This window comes from Lemur catta, chromosome 1 (assembly GCF_020740605.2).
Source record: "Lemur catta isolate mLemCat1 chromosome 1, mLemCat1.pri, whole genome shotgun sequence".
In the NCBI taxonomy this organism is placed as follows: Eukaryota; Metazoa; Chordata; class Mammalia; order Primates; family Lemuridae; genus Lemur; species Lemur catta.
The window spans coordinates 229597252-229616698 of NC_059128.1; the positions used below are offsets into that span (position 1 = coordinate 229597252).

At 35.5% G+C, this 19447-nt stretch overlaps 1 protein-coding gene across 10 annotated transcripts in view; it reads left to right on the top strand.

Moving 5' to 3' along the window:
* ZBTB20 (zinc finger and BTB domain containing 20) overlaps positions 1 to 19447 on the top strand; it is a 762522-nt gene that overhangs the window by 244196 nt on the left and 498879 nt on the right. The window contains exon 4 of one of the 10 annotated variants that reach the window (XR_006732697.1): positions 14675 to 14735. The exons of the other annotated variants lie outside the window; for them this stretch is intronic. The gene's annotated coding sequence lies outside the window, so the exon portion shown is untranslated. Of the gene's footprint in view, positions 1 to 14674; positions 14736 to 19447 lie in introns of those variants that run through there. 10 annotated transcript variants of the gene reach the window in all.

Here is a 19447-nt window from a genome sequence, read left to right on the forward strand (position 1 = left end):
CAGATGGATGATTGCATCTTCTTACGTAAGTGACAGGTGGCAGCTCCAGTGAAATGGCTTCCAAAGTTCTTCTGAATTTTGCCTCTCTTCCTTAGCTGTTGTTTGGCTTGGAGCAACGTGGCAATGTGCTCCAATTACAGGAACATAGAGGGTTTGGGAGGGGCAGGGGTTGTTTGTTTTTTGGGGGGTGGGTGTATGTATGTCTTATTGGCTATTTGGTTAACTCCATCCATTCGGTGGTCTTGTTAATATGGCAGATGATAAATGCCCCACAGCAACAGGCTGTGATTTCAAACCAGGTATGAACACATTCTTCTTGGAATAGTGATTCTTCCATGTAGAATTCATACATTGTCTAGAGAATGAAGGGTCATTGTAGGTGATACCTTCTCTTATTAGCAAAAGATAAAGTGAGTTTAAACTATACAATTTAAAAGAGAGCAACTGAGCCATACATTTTATTTATCTGACAAATACATAGCAAGCACCTACCATGTATTGGGCACATTACTGGGCACTAGTGATACCGTGAGGAATAACTCAAAGTCTTTGGCTTACAGAAATTGTATTTTAGTAGGAAGACAGACAATAAACAATAAATATCTGATTTTAGGAAAGAACAAATACTATGAAGAAAACAAAGCAGAGCAGGGTAGGATGGAGGTGGAAAGCTATTTTAGATGTGATGTTCACTGTAAATCTCCTGAGGTGGTGTGGTGGCATTTGAGTAGAGAACAGAATAAAGAAAGAGAAAAACACGCTAAATTGTGGAGGAAGAACATTCCAGGCATGGATCCTAAGGCCTTGATATGGGCCTTAGCTTGGTGTATTCCAGCAAAGAAACACTTAATGAACTTTGAAAACCTTTAAAATACCACAGAACCAGATAGAGACTGGCCCATTCAATCTACGCGTGCTTGCCTTATACAACCTGTAGGGCTTACAAAGTGATTTGCAGTTTCAGATTTTAACATATATTTATGATACTTTTCATTTAAGTAAAGCCATAAAAGGAGTAAATGCCTTCAGTCAAGTGGTACAGGACTAGATCCATTCTGATAAGACCTGAAAGTTACACTCTGAAGAAGCTTTTGAGAGGGAATGCCACAAAGTGGTTAAAGCACACCAATGAGATGCAGGATGAGTATGAGGGCAGGAAGAACAATGGGAACACAGCATTGCAGGTGCTTTATTTTCAGCCTTCCCCCACTTGGAAAGCACCTGCTCTCACGGTCACCTTGGAGCTCCCCCTATACTGTGGTTTAACTGACCTTGTCAGATGCGTGCAGTGTGAGGACTACCTGTTGTAATCTGTAATGTTATTCCGCCTACGGAAATCTCTGTTCTCGTAATGCTGACACTTCTGATATTATGGCAACTGTTCTCGAAGAGTTTTATGAAGATAAAAAAAATTAAACCACAATTTTTGACATGCTTGTGATTGCTATTTCCTCAGTGGGGCCCTATGGCACGTCATTTTGTAAAGCACATAATCAGATCCTAATTCTGTTGTAATTTCAAAATTTTATATGTTGAATGTTCATAGTGACAAATACCTGTAGAAACAGAATTTCTTTCCAATACCTTTTCTTGAACATGAAAGATGGAATTATTCCCTTATACTCTGTTTTGTTTATGAAAGATTGTTTCAAGCCTCATATTTGAATCTAGAATGTAGAACAATGGGGGAATGACGTCTATTAGTGACATTGCAGTTGTAAGTGCGGTTTGAACCTTTTCTTTATTTAGGCACATGTCATTTAATCTGTGCCTTTACAAAAGTAATTGAAAAAATAGTTCTTCACTAGCTATTGCACTCTTTTATAGAAGACTACCTTTGCTTGGGGCATGTTACAAACAGTATTGTGGAATGTCAGAGGCCATTATATAGGAATGTTTAGAAATAGTAGATCCGTGAAGGATATCTTATAGATACTAAGAAAACAGTGCCATAAAAAGTTACCCAGATTTCCCTGCAAATCAGCATGTAAGTAGTAAAATGTGGATTCTGAAACAAAAATATTATTAATTATTTCCTTTCTCAAATTTTGTTGCCTCTTCCCCCAAATTAAAGGAAGGAAGGGAAGGAGAGGGGAAAGAAGGGAAGGAGGAGGGGTGGAAAGAAGGAAGGGGAGAAGATGGGGGAGGGAGGAAGAAGGAAAGGGACAGAGAAAAGGGACAGAGAGAGAAGAGAGATAGGAGAGAAAAGAAGATGAAGACAGGGAGAGGGAAGATAAAGAAGGAAGGATGGAAGGAAGGAAGGAAGGAAGGAAGGCAGGCAGAAAGGGAGGGGGGAGAATGCTTCTCTTGGCATGTGAAATTCTTCTATGAAATACTTTAGGCATTTTTTATTTTTTAAAAAATATTGTTTTATCACATTATATAACCTTGAAAGTTTAAAATTGACTGGTTTATTATAAGAAACATTGAGTAAATGCAATTTCTATTTTTAATAACGATAGCTCAAATTTCATGTGAGATCATACCAGCCCTCCAATGTAATTAAGTTTATGGTTTTCTTACACACTTTGAATGCCTGCAATGTGCAGTTAGTATTTTTTTAGATAAGTAGTGGGACATCACAACAGTGATGCTACTACAGTGAGCTGGTGTCTGTCATTAAAGTAAATGGCACCAAGTAATGCAAAGTACAAGATATTTTGGTGTAATTTTTCTAAAAAGGTTTGTGACAAAGAAGTCTGTTTTACCTGAATGTCCAAAGCGATAAGATGCTGATGTGTTTGAATGAAGAAAAAAAGTACGAAGCAAAGACTGTACTTTACAGGCTAAAAAATGTCTCTGCACTGCACAGGTATCCCTAGAGGGCTCAAATGTAACTTTATGGTAGGGACTATGCACTTGAAATTAGGCTAGTAGCTCCTAAAGAAAATATGATGTCCCATGATTTCTTTCAACATCACACACAAAAAAATAAACACACAAGTAGAAACTGCAGGTGCTCCCTTTTTATTGCACTATGTAAAGAGAAAATGTAAAATGGACAAGCTTTCGACAATCATGTTCTCTTCATCAAGCTGTTATTGTTATTTTAGTGAGTCCACTAAAAAGAATTATCTAGAGCTTCTTGTTTTTACTTCTTTGTGTACTTGATGAATATGATTACCATTTTTACCTCCTGTATTTAAACCCCTCTGCCATAATCCCATATTCTGCCTAAAAGCCATGTCTGTTGGAGCTTGTTCCCTTTCCCTGCAGTAGTTTTTAGGAATATGACTGCATTTAAGCAGGTGCAGTAAATGCATTTTTGGCCATTTTCACTGTCATATGCAAGTGCAAAATACTTGACATAATTAAGCTGAGATTAATAGAGACTATTAGTAAAATAAGCTTGTTTATGAATGAAGACCTCACACTAATTTAACGTAGCCTTTCTTTGACAAATGCGCTATATTCACTTATGTAGCACAGCATTGTATGCCTGTGAAGTGAATACACATTTGGCAGGCTACCTTCCAGAGTTTTCCATTAACCATCTTCTGATTCTTTTCTTGTGGCCTGCAAAGGGAATCCGATTTTATTTTTAAATGGAACAAAGGGATTGGCCACGCACCACAAGGGCCAGTGATTGTCAGAATTCATGAAAAATCTTTAGTTAATTTGGTTCCTAAATTGTTCTTAGTCCTGTCTTTTTCTCACTTTAGAATTTAAAGCATTCTATTCAAAATGGCTACCATTCAGGGGAGTAGGGAGGGAAGGAAAATAATAAAGAACAGTGGCAACTGAGTTGGTGCTGTATAAATAAGCACATTTGCTATGTCTCTGTTCTGCAGTTTTTATGTCCCACTGATGAGAGAACTGGTTTGAGATGTAAATTGCTTCCCTTTGATTGAACCGGGGAAGAGATGTCATGTAACTCATCTCATCAGCATAGAGCATTGTGCGCCTTTGGTGAATTATAGGATAACGGAGCTAGGAAGAATTCCTTAACCTCTCTCTGCAGCCCGTTTCGGTGTTTAATAACCACCAAGGGGAAATACTTCCCTACAGTTGACCTGACTACCTTCTGTGGTTTTGGCTCATTTGTTCTTATCCTGTCCTTAAATATTTTGTAAAGGATCACTGGAAAGTGCCCCTGTTTTAATTTGCCATGTCTATCCTGCAGATTAAAGCATGAAGTTGTGGGAAGGTTTGTTGTTTGTTTTAGGAAGAGAGCACTTAAAAGATTGCTTTGGAAAAATGAGAAAGGTGATGAAGAAATGACCTCAAGACAATGTTTGCCACGGTGCATCTCACTTGTCCAGATATAGGATACACCTGTAGGGGCAGCTGTGCATAAAACTGAGAAAGGAGGATGGGGTAGGAGTGGAGGTAAATGTGGGGGCAGAAGCTTGCTGTGATATCCATGAGATTGTGTGTGCTACATGAGAAAAGAATTCGTAGATGGGATTTAAAACAAAAGAACTGGAAACAGGTCTGTAATCAATCTAGCCTGGTATTTCAACAAACCAGAGATTTTTTATATATATATATGTATATATATACACATATATATATATAAAATTCAGGGCAGATATCACAGCCCTATCATGACAGCACAGCCTTTTCTTCCTCCCCTTCTATTAAATCTACATTTTGAAGGTGGATGGTGCTGACTCATAAATTAAATTGGAGTAATACATACAGTGTATATATATTTCTGTCACTTTGTCTCAAATTAAACACGAACCTTCTCCCCTGACAAGATGATAGAAAAGTTAATTGCTCGCCCTGGCTTTAAATTGGAATTTGAATTTGCAAAATGCTAAAGGTTTATGAGATCTAAATCATGAGGAGCTTAAATTACATTCCTGTGATAAAATATTAATAAATCAATTAAAACATAAGCCGAGTATAATATTACTTTTTTTTTTGTAGGAACCTTGAACACAATAATTCATTAGGGTGTAGTGCAGTAACAATTATTGTATCTTTTTTAATTTTCTTTTTATTAGTTTTTTTTTGATAAATACATCATCAGATAACATTTCACGTGGTGGATTATCATTACCCCAATGTAACATCCAGAAATTCTGTTGTACCCCTAAACAAGAGCTCACAGCCTAAATTATCTGCTGTTACTTATCCTTGTTAGCATCAGCTGCTTCTTTTACTGAAGTGGTATTTTCCTCTTGGGAACATCTGTTCAATGCCAAGTCTGCCATTTTGTGGTTTCTGAATCTCTTGTCTAAAAATGGGCATAATCATAATAATACTACCCCAGAACTGGGATGAGGATCAAATTAGATAATGTATGTAGAAATCATTTGTAGGTGGTAAAGGACCATCAAATGTTAATTATTATTATCATAGATTGGGAAATTTTTATCTCTAGAAGGGCTCTTAGACATCACTTAGTAATCAATCCCCTCATTTTAAATATGAAGGGTCAGAGGTCCAGAGAGGTTAAGTTACTTGTCTAATACCACACAGCTCGACAGTGAAACTGCTGAAAGTGAAATCAGGACTCCTAAATCCCAACTCCGGGTGTTTTTTACTCTCTGTAACCTAATGCCTCCCTAAAAACATTCTAGAAAGGTCCTATCAAGTTTGGTAATTACTCTCTTCACATTGTTTTCCCTTTGTAAGCCTTTTCTTTTTCTGCTGTTGTTGTTGTTTTGACTGACTAAACATTAGTCATTTTAGGGATAATTTTCTAAGGGGCCTGGTGGCACAAGCACATATTCCCAGAGCTGTCAGGAAGGGGTTCATTTGGCTAAGGAGATACTGCCTTCTCCTGCTGCTCCCCAAATGAAGACTCAGCAGTGTATCTTCCTCTCCTACAGGGTTCTGGAGGAAGGCTCAGATGAGGGAAGACAGTGGCCTTCCTTTCTAAATACTTGTCTCATGTAATGATGGATGAAGACTCAGCCACCATCAGTTTTATCTCCTTTACCTCCTCCTTGCTGTCTGGCCCTACCCTTCAGTTTTCCTTCTCATCCCTCCCAAGTCCCAGGAATGACTGGGTTTGCTTTTTATTTATTTTTAAAATAAAGACAACCATCTCTATAATACCGAATAGGCCTTTTCCAAATGATGATACTTGAAAATGAATATATGCTTCCTCTGATGCTAGGAAAACAGGATATCGGCTCAACAGGATATCGGCAGATCAGAAAATAAGAGACAGTGCTAATCCTGTCTTTCTTGGTGACATGGGATATGATGTCTGACAAGTTTTCACCATTCCATCTTTGTTTTCTCTTCTTGTCGATAGAAATAACCAGATCAATCTATACTGGTATTTTGAAGACCTCCGTCAAATGGTTATGTAATGTTTGCAAGTGATAATGGGTTATATTAATATAAATGCTATATAATAGTAATCTATGATCTTCTAAGAATAAACTCAGGCAGAGTAGATAAGTTCTATGGAATCTATAACATGCACAATCATTACTTAATAGTAGTTTGGTTTTTACAGAATATTTGGTACATTATGACCAGAGAAGGTATGGACTCTATCCTAAAAATTTAAGATTAGGATATATTATCTTACAAGAGAAAAAAAAAGAAGTTAAGACAAAAATTTTAATTGAAACAGAGAAACTATAAGATTAGTCAAGGAAATTAACAAAAAGTAGATTTTAAGGAAAAGTGGATCCTATGTTGGCATTTAGAAAAAAAGTGAAAGGATTCATTTAACAGAATAACCATCAATCAAGGTACAGCAATATATCAGTCATCAAATGTCATAAAACTTCTATTAAGAACATATAAATAAGCAAATTATGCTTTTAAAAAGGCAAATGTGATTTGATGAAATCCAAGAACTTCATATATTAGACAGCCCTGCAGGGTATCTGTAATTTTAAAATCCATTTATTGAGCCCATACTATTTACCAAACCTTATGTAATGTTATCTAATTTTTTTCTTATAACAACATTCATAAAATTTATTTTATAGATGAAGAAACAGATTAAGGGATCTTAAAATGATGAGCACAAGGACAGAGAGCCAGGATTCAAACCAGGTCTGTCTGACTCCAAAGCTGCTTTCTCTTTTCATTGCTCTATACAATCTTTCACAGTAGATTTAAATCCATAAATCCATAAAAAACACAACAAGCAAACAAAAAAGAACTATGCAAATATACTGGGGAAGAGAAGGAAGGGAGAGAGACAGAATGTTTTTTCTAAAAGCCGATTCACTCAAGGCAATGAGAACTGTAATAGCATTTCAGAGCTTGGCTAAACAATTAGAAAAAATCCACGAAGAATCATGAATTCATTCCATATTCTGCCCTGTGAACCTCTATTATCTTTGACAATATCACAATACCTTATTTTATTTGGATCATGTTTTATTATTAAGACTCTTATAATTTTCTGGTTGTTTATTAGTTTATAAAGTATTTTGACATGGATTCTTATTACTTGCTACCCACAGAACACCTATATGCTATATGGCAAGAAAGGAGGTATTGCTATTCCCATTTTGCAGATGGAAGAACTGAGGCATGGATAGGCTAAATGATTGGGAAAATTTTATTAATAGTAAATAGCAGAAAGAATATAATAATCCAGAACATCTCCTTCCAGTGTACCTTTACAATATCAAGTCACTTCTTTGTTATAGAAAATAAGAAGTCACCATAAAGATTTCTACCTTAATATTTGAAATACAATTGTGTATATAGTTAACTAGAAAATTTACTTGCGAAGTAAAATGCCTCATTCTCCTATTCCTCTCCTAGTACTGAAAAAAAAGTAAGAGATTGCAGTAGCTAATTCTTATTTATTTATTTATTTTATTTGTTTATTTATAAACACAGTCTCACTGTGCCACCCAGGCTGGAGTGCAGTGGTGTGATCATAACTCACCACAACCTTGAATTCCTGGGCTCAAGCAATGTTTGTGCCTCAGCCTCCTGAGTAGCTGGGACTATATGCCACCATGCCACCATGCCCAGCTAATGTACCATGCCACCATGCCCACCAATTAGCAATAGCTAATTCTAAAGATTAAAGTAACTCAAACATAATTTTATTTCTTATTCATGTAAGATAATTTTACAAATACTAATTGGGGTCCTCTAACTTCTTTCCCACATATAACATATTACTTGCCAATTCTGCATTCATGGCTTATTTTTGTAGCTTCACCTGGAAGTCTAAGGTTTAGTCTAGATTTTTTAAATCCCCTATTTAAATGCAAATATGCTTAAGAGGGGACATATATAATGGTCAATGAATGTAAATGCTATACCTGACACCTGGATTTGTCCAGGTTTAAGGACAGGTACAGCCAAGCACTTAATTGAGGAAAGGATTAGAGAGGGGCTAATAAGTGAAGTTTTATTATTTTTTCTTTTTCTAAAAAAAATTTATTTTTAATTATTATGAGTACATAATATTTGTATATATTTATAGGGTACATGTAATGTTTTGATACAGGCATACACTGTATATTAATCAAATCAGGGTAATTGGGATATCCATCACCTCAAGCATTTATCATTACTTTGTGTTAGGAACATTCCAGTTCCACTTTTTTAGTTATTTTAAAGTATACCCTAACTTACTGTTGATTATAGTCACTTTGTTGTGCTATCAGATATTATTCATTCTATATAACTATCTGACTACATTTTTGCACCCATTAACCATCCCCACTTAACCCCCACCCCCTCCCTGCTACCTTTCCTAGCCTCTGGAAACAATATTCTATTCTCTGTCTCCATGAGATCAATTAATATTTAGGTCCCACATATGAGTGATAACATTTGAGATTTATCTTTCTGTGTTTGGCTTATTTCACTTAACATAACATTCTCCAGTTTCATCCATGTTGTTGCAAATGGCAGGATTTCATTCTTTCTTAGGGCTATATAATATTCCATTGTGTGTATTTACCACAATTTCTTCATCCTTTCCTTTGTTGATAGACACTTAGGTTGACTCCAAATCTTGGCTATTGTAAATAGTGCCACAATAAACATAGAAGTGCAGATATCTTTTCAATATATTGAATTCCCTTCTTTTAAATATGTACCTAGCCATGGGATTGCTGGGTCATATGGCAGTTCTATTTTTAGTTTTTTGAGGAACCTCCATACTGTTCTCCATAGTGGTTGCACTAATTTACATTCCCACCAACAGTGGACAAGGTTTCCCCCTTTTCTATATCCTTGCCAGGATTTGTTATTGCCTTTTTGATAAAAGTCATTTTAACTGAGGTGAGATGATGTTTCATTGTAGTATTGATTTGCATTTTTCTGATGACTAATAATGTCGAGCATTTTTCCATAGACCTGTTGGCCGTTTGTATGTCTTTTGAAGAAATTTCTATTCAGATCCTTTGCCCATTTTAATAGTATTGTTTGATTTTTTCCCATTGAGTTGTTGGAACTCGTTATATATTCTAATTATTAATCCCTTGTCCAATGGGTAGTTTGCAAATATTTCTCCCATTCTGTGGGTTGTCTCTTCACTTTGTTGAATGTTTCCTTTGCTGTGCAGAAGCTTTTCAGCTTGATATGATCCCAGTTGTCCAATTTTGCTTTGTTTGCCTGTGCTTTGGGTATATTACTCAAGAAGTCTTCACCCAAATCAGTATCCTGAAGCATTTCCCCAATGTTTTCTTTTCATAGTTTCATAGCTTCAGGTCTTAGATTTAAGTCTTTAATCCATTTTGATTTGATTTTTGTATATGGTGAGAGATAAGGGTCTAGTTTCTTTTTTCTGCATATGGATATCCAGATTTTCCCAGCACCATTTACTGAACTGACTGTCCTTTCCCCACTGTATGTTCTTGGAAACTTTGTCGAAAATAAGTTCACTAGAAATGTGTGGATTTGTTTCTGGGTTCTTTATTCTGTTCCATTGGTCTATGTGTCTGTTTTCATGCCAGTACTATGCTCTTTGGGTTACTATAGCTCTGTAGTATAATTTGAAATTAGGTAATGTGATTCCTCCAGTTTTGTTCATTTTGCTCAGGATGGCTTTGGCTATCCTGGGTCTTTTGTGGTTCTATATAAGTTTTAGAATTAGTTTTTCTATTTTAGTGAAGAATGTCTTTGATATTTTGATGGGGATTTCTTTGAATCTGTAGATTTCTTTGGGTTGCATGGACATTTTAACAATATTGATTCTTACAATCCAGTAGCATACAATATCTTTCCATTTTTTGTGTCTTCTTCAATTTCTTTCATCAATGTTTTACAGTTTTTGTTGTGGAGATCTTTCACCACTTTGGTTAAGTTTATGCCTAGGTATTTTATTTGTAGCTATTATAAATGGGATTACTTCTTGGTTTCTTCTTCAGATTGTTTACTGTTGGCATATAGAAATGCCACTTATTTTTGTATTTTGATTTCGTATCCTACAACTGTACTGAATTTGTTTATCAGTTCTAATAGTTTTCTTGTGAAATTTTTAGGTTTCTCTAGCCATAAGATCATATCATCTGCAAACAAGGATAATTTGACTTCTTCCTTTCCAGTTTGGATGCCTTTATTTCTTTCTCTTGTCTGACTGCTCTAGCTAGACCTTCCAGTACTATGTTGAATAACAGTGGTAAAAATGGGCATCCTTGTCTTGTTCCAGATTTTAGAGGAAAGGCTTTCAATTTTTCCCCATTCAGTATGCTAATCACTGTGGGTCTGTCATATATGGCTTTTATTGTGTTGAAGTATGTTCCTTTTGTACCCAGTTCTTTGAGAATTTTTAGCATGAAGGGATGTTGAATTTTATCAAATGCTTTCTCAGCATTGATTGTAATGATCATATGACTTTTATTCTTCATTCTGTTGATATAATGCATCACATTGATTGATTTGCATATGTTGAACCATCCTTGCATCCCTGAGATGAATCCCACCTGATCATGATGAATAATCTTTTTAATGTGTTATTGAATTTGGTTTGCTAGTATTTCTTTTCTTTTCTTTTCTCTTCTTTTTTTTTTTGGTTTACTAGTATTTTGTTGAGGATTATTGCATTTATGTTCATCAGAGATATTGGCCTATAATTTTCTTTTTTTGTTGTGTCTTTGTCTGATTTTGGTATCAGGGTGATAAAGGCCTTGTGAGTTTGGGAGTATTCTCTCCTCCTCAATTTTTTGGAATAGTTTAATTAGGATTGGTATTAGTTCTTCTTTGAATGCTTTGTATAATTCATCAGTGAAACCATCAGATCCTGGGCTTTTCTTTGATGGGAGACTTTTTATTACTGTTTTATCTTGTTATTAGTTTGTTCAGGTTTTGTATTTCTTCCTGGATCAATCTTGGTAGGTTGCATGTGTCTAGGAATTTATCCATTTCTTCTAGGTTTTCCAATTTATTGGCATATAGTTGCTTATAGTAGTCTCTAATGATCCTTTGAATTTCTGCAATGTCAGTTTTAATGTCTCCTTTTTGATCTCTGATTTTGTTTATTTGGGTCTTCTCTCTTTTTTCTTAGTCTGGCTAAAGTTTTGTCAGTTTTGTGTGAAGTTCTATTTTTGCCAATTAAGTGGACATAGATGAAAAAGTAAATATACTGTCCCGTATCTTTCCATGCAATAAAAAATTAAACAAAAATGATACACCTAAGAAAACTTCTTCCTTCAGAAGGCAGGCACAATCCCAAATCACAAATTGTGAAATGCTATGAAATTTAGACCAAGTCAAGGGAAGATGTAGAGAAATGCAGGAGACAGAACTTTCAGAAGTAGAGAAGATGACCCTTAGGGATATATGCTACAATAACTTACCTGAAAGAAAAAGTCTGAGGCGACAGATGGTCCATGGAAGAGTTGCTGAGCCTTATTCTAAAATAGAGGATAGCAGAGGAACTGGCAGTGAATGAAGAATGACACTGGCCTGCCTTATATTCCAAAATCAGGATTGGAGAATGGCAAGGTAGAGATGATAAACCATACCAGCTTTTGTTATGGTTGATCACATTCTGGAGAAGAGAAATAAAGAAATACTACATCATGACTTATAAAATGTGTAACATGAAGGACTTTATGCAAGTCCTTTTGAACTTTTGCTAATCTGAGTGGGGAAGACAGGACACTGAGAACACTGAGCAGAAGCATAGCTCTTGAGCGATGTGCACCGTCAAGTTGATGAGAAAAGATGAAACATACCAGCAAATACAGCACCAAAATAAAACTCTCTAAGTTCCTCAATTCACTCTGCTATCCTATGTCCTCAGCAAATAGCTGATAGAATTAACTCATTGAAAAATGAGAAATAATCAGAAAGGAACCTGCACTGGACTCATACTTAGCTAATTATAAAACAAAAGTAACATAAGGGAAAGCAGATCAAGATAGACACAAGAAGAATTATTCCAGAAAATAATACATATTTTCTATAGTAGCAAAGAAATGGAAGAAATTGTGATCACTTTAAAATAAGAAGTTAAAGATTAGATGTACAGGATCAAATAGAGAATAAAACAATAAAGGAGAAATAAAATTGGTTACGAGAGAACAGGGAGAAATGGAAGAGGAAACTAAAACTATTATAGGACCAAAAGCCACATTAGAAGCAAAAAATTGGGAGAAGAAGGAGAATAACTTCTAATAATATTATCAAAATCATGAATGAGAAAAATCAAACAAAATAAAAATGTTAAAATATTTTTAAAATTATGTGAGAAAGTTATCATTATGATTGACAGCTCATATTTCAGACAAAAACATTATTCATTTGATAAATATGAGCTCCTGAAAAGAAAAGAAGGCTGACAACTTTTTAAATGAATTTTTTACTTAAGAGACATTACAGAATTTACAGAAAATGAGCACATATGGATCTAGATGTAGCAGTATTCTGAGGAAAATACATACCTTTAAACACTACTATTACTAAAAAAAATTATAAATATATTACTCATCTCATGAAGTTGGTTAAAACAACAAGAAACAAATATGAAAAGTATAATTGATAAAAGTTAACAGAATTTATACAGTCAAATTAATGAATTAGAAAATAAAAAAGAGAGACTAATACATCAAAGAGTTGGTTTTTTTCAAAGAGAACAATAACAAAATAAGCAAACCAATATCACATGATTTAATGACTAAATGAGAAAACCCACAAATGGACAAAGTAGGAATATAATCAGGAAATAACTAGAGAAATGGAGGAAATTAAAATAATTGTAATGAATACTTTATATATAAATTTGAAAAATTTAAACATAATGGATAAATTCTGGGTAGATTATAAATTACCAAAAGAGATCCAAGAGAAAGAGAAAGACATTTAGAATCTTTCAAGTCCACCACTAAAATAAATATTGTGTGTTTATAAATACATATGTGCATGTGCCTATGTGTATTTTTGCTAAACAATCAGTCAACTTTGTAGAGAGACAATTTTTTTTCTTCTTACCTCTTAAATGTGTTGCCAACTTTTTTCCATTACAATTGAATGGTCAAGAAAAGACTACACTAGAGTTTCTGTACTTGTTTTCTTCAGTGGACATCTTGTCTCATTGATTTGCTTTACTGAGCCATGTGGAGCCAAGCAGAGGTATGCATAGGCTCTGTATCCTTCACTCTGGTTTCTTTTGCCTCTGAAGCGGGCCACTGGAGAGAGTTAGGCCGAGCGGATAATGAAAAGAGCCCTTGGTTTCCAGGCTTGATTCTTCTACTACTTGCTTTTATTATGCAACATTTACAGCCATTGTTCTGTGGCTTTATATTTTAATCTCTCAACTGAACTGTTTGGATTAGATGTGTGGTTCATTTTCTTTGCCCAGGGAAGTGTGCCTATCCACAGAATTTCAAGGCTACAGAGTCTTCCCAAACCTCCTCCCCGCTTCCCACCTTCAGTTGTAGGCCACGGACTAGATCATTTTAAATTACTTTAACTCTAAGATTTTATAGCATCCAGAAACATACAGCTTTAAATTGAACACAGGCTTCAGAGAGAATGATCATCGTTGTGAAAGCTGAACAAAGTGGTTGCAGTTAGACTCTGGAGGCAGACCACTTCAGTTCAAATTTTAGCTCTTTTACTTGCTTAATGCAGGACCTTGGGCAAGTTACTAAACCTCTCTGAGCTGCAGTTTCCTTATCTGTAAAATGAAGAAAATGATGACACTCACTTTATAGGGTTGTTGTGAAGAATAAATGAGTATATACATATAAACCTCTGAGAAGAGTACCTAGCACACAGTAACCTGTTAATAAGCATGAGCTGTTAACTAATGTCTCCTACTAGTTATGTTGAAGTATCTTAGCACAGAGATGAACAGACTTCACCTATCTTTCATCTACTCACCTTGACTTTTGGGTCATGGCTGAAATACCAACTTTCCCCTTGTGAACCTATGATTGGGTCCATTGCTCTGCCATAAACTAGTAGTTACGAGAGTTGTTATATGCAGGATGTTTTGAGAAAGATCTCCTGATTTTAGAATTAACTGCCTTAATTTGTGCTATTTGTTAAACATCTCTGATCAGTAGACGATGTGATTAAATTAAACTGGGGATCTAGGGATTAACTTGATGCTAGCTAGGGAATTTTTAAAATATTTTTTCTGTTTTTACAAAGTTCTGTTTATTATGTATGTGTATAATGTGTAGGGACAACTACTTTCTTTCAAAACCATAATAACATGGGAAATATAAAATTATGTCTTTCCTTAACAATACAAAGTATATATTATTTTCTATAAGTGGCATTTGAAGTTGAGAAATTAATAAAAACAAACAGTATTTTAACATTTCAGCATATAACAACAAACTCTCGATTAGAAGAAAAAACACAAAAATTGATGTATACAGTTTCAGGTAAGACATGTAGTTTGCTATGCTTTTATCCTCATTGGTGAAAAGCTTTTTAATGATTTACTCATGGTCATAGAGAAAGTATATCCAAGGTCCAATTAAGTTTCAAAATATTGAACTAGCTGATATAGAGCCAATTTTATCTTAAATTTATCAACAGTTATATATAATAGAGTCACATAAAGTGTCAAAGACTGTCTTGGTTGTATATAGAAGATAAAAACCAGCTTCTTACACTTAAAAGAAATGTTGATTTACATTGAATTTCAAAGAAAATAATTAGATTATCCATGTTGCCTAGTTATCACAATTGTCTCATGTGCTCTGATCCTAGTTTATTTTTTTTAAACACAGTGCTTTCCTAGGGACCTATGGACTATCTCAATAATTATCATATGTATGTTTTTAAAATCAAATTTAATATTGAAAATGTATGGACCTAACATGACTACTTTCTCCACAGGTTTTATGTTGGGCTTTTGCCATCTGTGGTTGTGAAGCCAAGTGTTCTGCTGGGGCAGAATAATCAAATCAAAGTTAATGGGGTGACCATCTAAGCAGGGCTCTTTGTCATTAAGGTCCACTCTTGTGATAGTAGCACATTATCCTGCTGATTGGATTTGTAGGAAGGCATCCACCTGTGGCCCACATTGGCAGAGAAGAGACTTACTGCAGAGGCAGCCCTGGCGAAGGAGAAGTAGGAGGTAGCCGTCCTGGGCAACAGATTATTTTGCTGGAAAGCCAAAATGTTCGGGACAGCATAAGCCATATTAGTAGATGGGTGATTCATATATTATTAATATTTGGTTGATTTAGGTCCCAAAGTAAAGTAACCAAAGGCAGAGGATTAGAAGCTATATCATTAGAGAGGAATGACTGGTCCAGAGCAGGGGAAAAGCAAGTACATGTAGGGACACTAAGCCAGCTGATCAGACAAGATTTAAGCACATGGAGCCCTTACTTCCATCTCAGGAATGATGTTTTCTGTTTGGATGAGACCTATTGTAAGAATTTCCATGTCTGTTGGGGGCACTGAGGTTCTCACAGACTATGGTAAACACGATTTGGCTCACACGCTCTCATAATCAGGCTGACTTTCACTGAAACAGAGAGTGCTCTATAGCAGTGCCAGGCCTCTAGCAGTACCAACTGTTAAATAATAAACAGGCCCTGTTTGTTGGCAGCCTCTTCCCCTCCTGCCAACATGGAGTGCCCATTTTCTGGGTTTACCTGCCCGCATGTGTTCAGATACTCCGAACAGTGTGTGTGTTGTGTGAGTTGGTGGCGATATGGAGGCATCAGTCTACATCTAATCTGCTTAGTTTATTATTCTCCCAGGACCTCGAGTGAGCTAGCAAACATGCAGGGCTCTGGCAGCACAAACAATGGCTATGCTGTCATTCTAGATAATATTACAGGCTTTACAGAGTGCATCGGCTAATTGTTTTCCTTATGTTCATTTTCTCTTCTTCATGTTCTTTCTCTCTCTTTGAATTGGTTTGGAGGGAGCGGGGATTAGGAAGGATAAGAGTTGTTCTGTCAATTAGATGCTTTACTTCCAGGAAGTTAGAAAGTATTTGGGTTGTTTTATTTTAGTGGCAAGGTATATATAGTTTATTCACATCCATAGTGATTCAGACATTGAGTCAATCAGTAAGTACTGACTGAAGGCCCACAGGGTGCATAGAACTCTGGACTAGCTACTTAAACTTGACTCCTGTGCTTTACTATGCTATTGTACAAGGGCTGGGATGAGTTTGGAGTTTTCCCTCAGATTCCAGGTACAAAATGATTACAGTAGATTTTGAAAGAGCAGTTTAATTAAGAGCCAAGCCAGAAACACAGACACATTCAACCTCAGAAGGAAAAATTGTTCCTAAAAGTTCTCTCTTTGGTCATGGAGATTTTTTTCCCATTTCACTGGTCCCAAGAAAAGGGCCCTTGATAATCTCAGTTTTCTATTGCTTTTTTGGCCAAAGGAATGTCATGTTTCACAGATGTAATCATCAAAAATATCCTCTTAATCCCCATAAACCCTCTCCAACCCTCAACTCTCAGCAAAACCCGGTATAAATAGGCCATGATACCAATCTCCAGGAGGAGGCTTTTGGTTGAGCGGTGTAAATGAGGCATATTCCATGTGTGGGTAATCAGGGGCATGTGGTATTAGGGGAAGGGTAACTATGAAGCAAAAAAGAGTGATTTTTTTTTCCTCATGAACTAGTTCTAAAGACAATACCTCAACTTTCAGGTAGTGACAGTATACCTAGAGTAAGTTTCTTCCAAAGTGACCAATATGAGACCTAGCCCTTTTTAGACTCCTGTGTTATAATCTATTTGTTTAAAAAATTTAGTCACATTCCTTTATAATGATGGTTCCCACATGATGAATTCATTGGTTATGATACCAAAACCATTTGCCTGAGTAAAATGAAACTTCTTCTTTCTTAGATCACTAAATGTGCTTTAACTGTGCAGTAATTATTCGGTTTCCTAGACTAGGATATTTTTAGATCAAGAATAAATTTTTGAATTAAGAACAGCCCAGGGGGTGTTTCAGAAGGTTAGGATAGTAATCCCATATTTAGCCTAATTTTCCCTGAACTTATGCCTCAACAGTGTGTAATAGATACACTTGTAGTGGTGTCATTTTTTTTCAAAGTATTATGGGGGGTACAGATGTTTTTGGTTACATTGGGTCCCTTTTGTAATGCTTGAATCAGGGTTAAAAATGTACCCGTCACCCAGATAGTGTTCATTGTACCTGTAGGTAGGTTTTCACCTATCCCCTCCTCCCCACAAAAACAAACACCACATGTACTCACTATTAAATTGGAACTAACTGACGAGCACACATGCACATAGAGGGAGGTAAAACTTGGAAATCATTTTCTTTCTATGAGAAATGCAAGGTCCCATCTTCTCATTATCTTTTAAGAAAGATTTGGTTAATTTATAGTGTCAAAAGTGGTTTAGAAATTCAGGCAGTATTGAATTCACTCAGAATGGTTCAGAAAAACCTGGTAGTAAAATTCACAGGGAAACAATTATTTAAAAAGTAGCTAGCATCGCATAACAAAATAACAAATTCATATTCTCTACTAGTGTCCTATTGTATCCACATCCCCTTGTCACTGAATTCTCAAAGGTTTCATCCAAAGAAACGAGGCCCAGATTAATTACCCTTCATGCAAACAATTTTGCCCATTTCTGTGAGACCCTCTACTAACCAGCTGGTCTCATTGCCCCCAGTAGGAAACTCCCGAGATGGGTTAAAGGAGAGCTCTCATTTCTCCCTAGGCCAGGCTGCTTGCAAGTAGCATCAACCACCTATGCCTTTGAGTTTTCAGTGTTTAATCTGTTGTGGATGAAAAAGCAGATATCCCAGGTTTTGAGACTTGTGTCTAAATGAAGAATAAATAGGCTTTGAGTGCGAGGCTGAGGAGCAAACCCTCCTAGGAGTAAAGCTTATCAGTGTGGTGAATTCTCTCAGCTACTTGACCACTTTGTCTTCTGTGTTCTAGTGAATTGCATTTTGACTTCATACACATGCCTAGAAACACACCCACACGCACATACACTATGTAGGTATATGTAGGTATGTATACAACATTATTATATTCTCTATAATTTGTATGTCTATAACATACATGTCTATTGTATGTTTATCGATTCACCTATCTATATCTCTGGTAATGGTAGTTGTTCCCAGTGATTTAGATGTTAAAATCTATGAAAATAAGTAACCATGTTTTTGTTTTTGCTTTTAGTACCTACTTAAGCACCCACATACTTGGAAGTCCGAAGTGCTTGTAAATTTCCAGTAGACTCTTAATTCATATGGTCATGACATGTACAACTGAGGACCAATAAAGTACACTACCTTATTCCTCATTAGAAAAAATTTTCAGTACCTAATTTAGTGTTTTGCATAATATAAGACTGTTTTTGTTGTATTTAAAAGAAAACATTGTATACAGTTATAGTTGACTTTGATTGTTGGGAAATGGGATTGCTGGAACAGCACTTAAAACGAATAGTACTGACCTACTTAGAAAAATTAATTATGAAAGAAAAATAATGGATTATAGTTGCAGATAATGGTTTTGGGGAAGCTGCTGGTTGAAATCCATCCTGAGGCTTATTTATAATTGGCACAATTAGAGTTTTTTTAGAATTCAGCAGGCTTTACTTATTTACAGGGGTTCATGCAGGACTTGAGTCAGGGACAGATGGGAGACAGAGGTGGGTAGGAGACTTACTGCTTTACATTTAAGTTATGTAGAATTTCAAATTCATATTTTAGGGAGGAAGAATTGTCCCTAGGGAAAGAACATCAGATTCTTTAACCAAAAGGATTTAATAAATTTAGGCCCTTGTATCAATTAAACTTCATACTAGATCAGATAACAAAAATTAAATATGCCTTTGCACTTAAGTCTAATTTATTTTCTTTCTTGCCAATGAACTAAGTTTCTATAATTTTCATTTCATTACTTGAAACTTTTATTTATCATCGATGTTTATTGATACCTACTGTACTATTTTAGACTCTTGGGGTCCATCAGTGAAAAAGATAAGTAAATCATATGGTATGTTAGGAGATGATTAGTGCACAATTCATTCATGAATGAGCCATAAAAGAATAAATTGATAAATTAGATTTCATCAAAATTAAAAACTTCTTATCTTTGAAAACATTATTAAGAGAATGA